Raw genomic sequence first — 6,410 nt, forward strand, 5'->3', positions numbered from 1 at the left:
TACCGACCCGTAGCACTGACGTCTGTAGCCATGAAGTGCTTTGAAAGACTGGTCATGGCTCACATCAACACCATTATCCCAGAAACCCTAGACCCACTCCAATTTGCATACCGCCCCAACAGATCCACAGATGATGCAATCTCTATTGCACTCCACACTGCCCTTTCCCACCTGGACAAGAGGAACACCTACGTGAGAATGCTATTCATTGACTACAGCTCAGCGTTCAACACCATAGTGCCCTCAAAGCTCATCACTAAGCTAAGGATCCTGGGACTAAACACCTCCCTCTGCAACTGGATCCTGGACTTCCTGACGGGCCGCCCCAAGGTGGTAAGGGTAGGTAACAACACATCTGCCACACTGATCCTCAACACGGGGGGCCCCTCAGGGGTGCGTGCTCAGTCCCCTCCTGTACTCCCTGTTCACCCATCACTGCATGGCCAGGCACGACTCCAACACCATCATTAAGTTTGCCGACGACACAACAGTGGTAGGCCTGATCACCGACAACGATGAGACAGCCTATAGGGAGGAGGTCAGAGACCTGGCCGTGTGGTGCCAGGATAACAACCTCTCCCTCAACGTGACCAAGACAAAGGAGATGATTGTGGACTACAGGAAAAAAAGAGGACTGAGCACGCCCCCATTCTCATCGACGGGGCTGTAGTGGAACAGGTTGAGAGCTTCAAGTTCCTTGGTGTCCACATCACCAACGAACTATCATGGTCCAAACACACCAAGACAGTCGTGAAGAGGGCACGACAAAGCCTATTCCCCCTCAGGAGACTGAAAAGATTTGGCATGGGTCCTCAGATTCTCATAAAATTCTACAGCTGCACCATCGAGAGCATCCTGACTGGTTGCATCATCGCCTGGTATGGCAACTGCTTGGCCTCGACCGCAAGACACTACAGAGGGTAGTGCGTACGGCCCAGTACATCACTGGGGCCAAGCTTCCTGCCATCCAGGACCTCTATACCAGGCGGTGTCAGAGGAAGGCCCTCAAAATTGTCAAAGACTCCAGCCACCCTAGTCATAGACTGTTCTCTCTGCTACCGCACGGCAAGCGGTACCGGAGTGCCAAGTCTAGGTCCAAAAGACTTCTCAACAGCTTCTACCCCCAAGCCATAAGACTCCTGAACAGCTAATCATGGCTACCCGGACTATTTGCACTGCCCCCCCCCCACCCCATCTTTTTACGCTGCTACTCTGTTAATTATTTATGCATAGTCACTTTAACTCTACCCACATGTACATATTACTTCAACTACCTCAACTAGCCGGTGCCCCGCACATTGACTCTGCACCGGTACCCCCTGTATATATAGCCTCCCTACTGTTATTTCCCATTGACTCTGTACCGGTACCCCCTGTATATATAGCCTCCCCTACTGTTATTACACATTGACTCTGCACGGTACCCCCCTGTATATAGCCTCCCTACTGTTATTTCCCATTGACTCTGTACCGTACCCCCTGTATATAGCCTCCCCTACTGTTATTTCCCATTGACTCTGTGCAGTACCCCCTGTATATATATATATATATATATATATATATATATATATATATATAGCCTCCCTACTGTTATTTCCATTGACTCTGCATCGTACCCCCCCTGTATATATAGCCTCCCTACTGTTATTTCCCATTGACTCTGTACCGGTACCCCCCCTGTATATATAGCCTCCCTACTGTTATTTCCCATTGACTCTGTACCGGTACCCCCCTGTATATAGCCTCCCTACTGTTATTTCCCATTGACTCTGCACCGGTACCCCCTGTATATAGCCTCCCCTACTGTTATTTCCCATTGACTCTGTACCGTACCCCCCTGTATATAGCCTCCCTACTGTTATTTCCCATTGACTCTGTACCGGGTCCCCCTGTATATAGCCTCCCTACTGTTATTTCCCATTGACTCTGCACGGTACCCCCCTGTATATAGCCTCCCCTACTGTTATTTCCCATTGACTCTGTACGGTACCCCCTGTATATAGCCTCCCTACTGTTATTTCCCATTGACTCTGTACCGGTACCCCCTGTATATATAGCCTCCCTACTGTTATTTCCCATTGACTCTGCACCGGTACCCCCTGTATATATAGCCTCCCCTACTGTTATTTCCCATTGACTCTGTACCGGTACCCCCCTGTGTATATATATATAGCCTCCCTACTGTTATTTCCCATTGACTCTGTACCGGTACCCCCTGTATATATAGCCTCCCTACTGTTATTTCCCATTGACTCTGCACCGGTACCCCCCTGTGTATATAGCCTCCCTACTGTTATTTCCCATTGACTCTGTACCGGTACCCCCCTGTATATATAGCCTCCCTACTGTTATTTTATTTTACTTCTGCTCTTTTTTTCTCAACACTTTCCATGTTGTTTTATTCTACTTTTTTATTTAAAATAAATGCACTGTTGGTTAAGGGCTGTAAGTAAGCATTTCACTGTAATGTCTGCACCTGTTGTATTCGGCGCATGTGACCAATAAAATTTGTTTTGATTTGAACAACAAATGTGCACCTTGAGTGACAGGGGGCGGGGCGAGGTCTGTGTGGAAGCTGCATGGAGAGAGAGGACTCAGGTAGCTAAGGAAACTATAAAAATGGATGTTACCCACAGCGTATCACATTTAACAAACCAAACATTCAAATACCGTTCTAGAAGGTAAAGTAAAAACCCAAACCGGTCCGTGCATCAATACCGGTATATGGTAAAATACGGTACACCGCCCAGCCCCATACTGTGGAGCCCCGAGCACCCGCCAACATGGCTGGTAAAACAGACAACTTAGTATTGCCTAAATCTACCCACATTTGGCAGGTGTTAATTTTAGGCCCTGATCCTGGTGGTAACAGAACATGGTTCATATGGACAGAATCAGATCTAATCCAAAAGGAGTCATTTCAAGAGAAGTGTAGGAAACCAAAGCATTGCCAGATGAGTGACTGGATCTTACAGCGAAGCTTCATCATGTTTAAAAACATCAACTACAGTACTGACCTGCGCCGCTCCTCTCTCCATTTAGAGATCTCCTCTTCAGTGTCCAGCTTGATTCTCTTTGCTCCTGGGGCATGGTTCTATAGGAGATGGTGCAGGAGGAGTTAGGGTAATGTATGTTCTATACAGGAGGAGTTAGGGTAATGTATGGTTCTATACAGGAGGAGTTAGGGTAATGTATGTTCTATACAGGAGGAGTCAGGGTAATGTATGTTCTATACAGGAGGAGTTAGGTTAATGTATGGTTCTATACAGGAGGAGTTAGGTTAATGTATGTTCTATACAGGAGGAGTCAGGGTAATGTATGTTTTATACAGGAGGAGTCAGGGTAATGTATGTTTTATACAGGAGGAGTCAGGGTAATGTATGACTCTATACAGATGAAGAGGGGGTCTATGGTCTAGGTTCATTATAACTCTATACAGACGAAGAGGGGGTCTATGGTCTAGGTTCATTATGACTCTATACAGATGAAGAGGGGGTCAGGTTAGGGTTAATGGGGGTTAGGGTTAATGGGGGTTAGGGTTAATGGGGGTTAGGGTTAATGGGGGTTAGGGGTTAATGGGGTTTAGGGTTAATGGGGGTTAGGGTTAATGGGGGTTAGGGTTAATGGGGGTCAGGTTAGGGTTAATGGGGGTCAGGTTAGGGGTTAATGGGGGTTAGGGTTAATGGGGGTCAGGTTAGGGTTAATGGGGGTTAGGGTTAATGGGGGTCAGGTTAGGGTTAATGGGGGTTACTACTTACATTCTTCCAGTGAATGTTGACCAGCTTCTCATGAGCAGTGAAGCTGCAGTCTTCAACCGAGCACTAGAAAACACAAGGCTTTGCCTGTTTTACTAAAGGTAGACTAACACAATGCTTTGCCTGTTTTACTAAAGGTAGACTAACACAATGCTTTTCCTGTTTTACTAAAGGTAGACTAACACAATGCTTTGCCTGTTTTACTAAAGGTAGACTAACACAATGCTTTGCCTGTTTTACTAAAGGCAGACTAACACAATGCTTTGCCTGTTTTACTAAAGGTAGACCAACACAATGCTTTGCCTGTTTTACTAAAGGTAGACCAACACAATGCTTTGCCTGTTTTACTAAAGGTAGACCAACACAATGCTTTGCCTGTTTTACTAAAGGTAGACTAACACAATGCTTTGCCTGTTTTACTAAAGGTAGACTAACACAATGCTTTGCCTGTTTTACTAAAGGTAGACTAACACAATGCTTTGCCTGTTTTACTAAAGGTAGACTAACACAATGCTTTGCCTGTTTTACTAAAGGTAGACTAACACAATGCTTTGCCTGTTTTACTAAAGGTAGACTAACACAATGCTTTTCCTGTTTTACTAAAGGTAGACTAACACAATGCTTTGCCTGTTTTACTAAAGGTAGACTAACACAATGCTTTGCCTGTTTTACTAAAGGTAGACTAACACAATGCTTTGCCTGTTTTACTAAAGGTAGACTAACACAATGCTTTGCCTGTTTTACTAAAGGTAGACTAACACAATGCTTTTCCTGTTTTACTAAAGGTAGACTAACACAATGCTTTGCCTGTTTTACTAAAGGTAGACCAACACAATGCTTTGCCTGTTTTACTAAAGGTAGACTAACACAATGCTTTGCCTGTTTTACTAAAGGTAGACTAACACAATGCTTTGCCTGTTTTACTAAAGGTAGACTAACACAATGCTTTGCCTGTTTTACTAAAGGTAGACTAACACAATGCTTTGCCTGTTTTACTAAAGGTAGACTAACACAATGCTTTGCCTGTTTTACTAAAGGCAGACTAACACAATGCTTTGCCTGTTTTACTAAAGGTAGACTAACACAATGCTTTGCCTGTTTTACTAAAGGTAGACTAACACAATGCTTTGCCTGTTTTACTAAAGGCAGACTAACACAATGCTTTGCCTGTTTTACTAAAGGTAGACTAACACAATGCTTTGCCTGTTTTACTAAAGGTAGACTAACACAATGCTTTGCCTGTTTTACTAAAGGTAGACCAACAATGGAAACTTGGAACCCTGATGACCTAGTATGATGTCATCACGTTCAGTTCATCACCTCAGAATCATTGGATCATGAGAATCCGTTACCTTGACATGTTGAGAGACGTGTTCGTCAGTACTTGTCTTGGTTTTTTGAAGCCTCTGTCACACGGGTCACAGAAATGTGAAAAAACTGGCTCTTTTTTATTTTTCTGCTGGAAAGAAAAACATTTGAACCATTACAGTCAAATCAGTCTCCCAATTGGAGTGTTACACTGTAAGACAGGGCTGGACAACTGATGGGAGCGGGGGCCACAAAGAAACAACTCATCATGAGGGGCTATAGAGGGTCTGTGTAGCTACATCCATACACCCCCACACAGCTTGCGAGCAAAACATTTTAGCGGCCCCCTCATGACAGGAGAAAAAAAATGTACGTTTTAAAGTTCATTTCCTGCAATTCTGCCCATTTTGCCCTGGGGCGGAGAGAATTCTGCCCATTTTGCCCTGGGGCGGAGAGAACTCTGCCCATTTTGCCCTGGGGCGGAGAGAACTCTGCCCATTTTGCCCTGGGGCGGAGAGAACTCTGCCCATTTTGCCCTGGGGCGGAGAGAATTCTGCCCATTTTGCCCTGGGGCGGAGAGAATTCTGCCCATTTTGCCCAGGGGCGGAGAGAATTCTGCCCATTTTGCCCTGGGGCGGAGAGAATTCTGCAATTTTTCACTAATTTCATCCAATTCTATTCATTTCGCGATAGGGTGGAGGCGAATGCTTGCAGTTTTTAATATGATAACTGATGATCAATGGGCCCCACCCTGGTCGGAAATTCAACCATGCTTTAAATAGCTGGCCGCTAGACTGACCAATCTAAGACAATGTAGCTGACGCCATCTCCAGACCTTAATCCCATAGAAAATCTATGGAGGGAGCTGAAGGTTCGAGTTGCCAAACGTCAGCCTCGAAACCTTAATTACTTGGAGAAGATCTGCAAAGAGGAGTGGGACAAAATCCCTCCTGAGATGTGTGCAAACCTGGTGGCCAACTACAAGAAACGTCTGACCTCTGTGATTGCCAACAAGGGTTTTGCCACCAAGTACTAAGTCATGTTTTGCAGAGGGGTCAAATACTTATTTCCCTCATTAAAATGCAAATCAATGTATAACATTTTTGACATGCATTTTTCTGGATTTTTGTTGTTATTCAGTCTCTCACTGTTCAAATAAACCTACCATTAAAATTATAGACTGATAATGTCGTTGTCAGTGGGCAAATGTACAAAATCAGCAGGGGATCAAATACTTTTCCCCCTCACTGTACCTGCCGCCCCGTCTTCCTGTTTATGTTGTATGTACAGGTAACTGCCCAAATAAAGGAAACAGCAACACAGTGTCTTAAAGGGAAACGTCACCAC

At 44.9% G+C, this 6,410-nt stretch overlaps 1 long non-coding RNA gene across 1 annotated transcript; it reads right to left on the bottom strand.

The window, feature by feature from the left end:
* Positions 1-3,016: 3,016 nt before the first annotated feature.
* On the bottom strand, positions 3,017-5,134 carry LOC123486256. Its single transcript, XR_006659310.1, has 3 exons — positions 5,108-5,134; positions 3,759-3,821; positions 3,017-3,094 (listed from the first exon to the last, which is right to left on the bottom strand). It is a non-coding gene; the product is annotated as an uncharacterized LOC123486256 (long non-coding RNA).
* Between the last annotated feature and the right edge of the window lie 1,276 nt (positions 5,135-6,410).

The sequence above is a fragment of the Coregonus clupeaformis genome, unplaced genomic scaffold (genome assembly GCF_020615455.1).
Source record: "Coregonus clupeaformis isolate EN_2021a unplaced genomic scaffold, ASM2061545v1 scaf1097, whole genome shotgun sequence".
Lineage (NCBI taxonomy): Eukaryota > Metazoa > Chordata > Actinopteri > Salmoniformes > Salmonidae > Coregonus > Coregonus clupeaformis.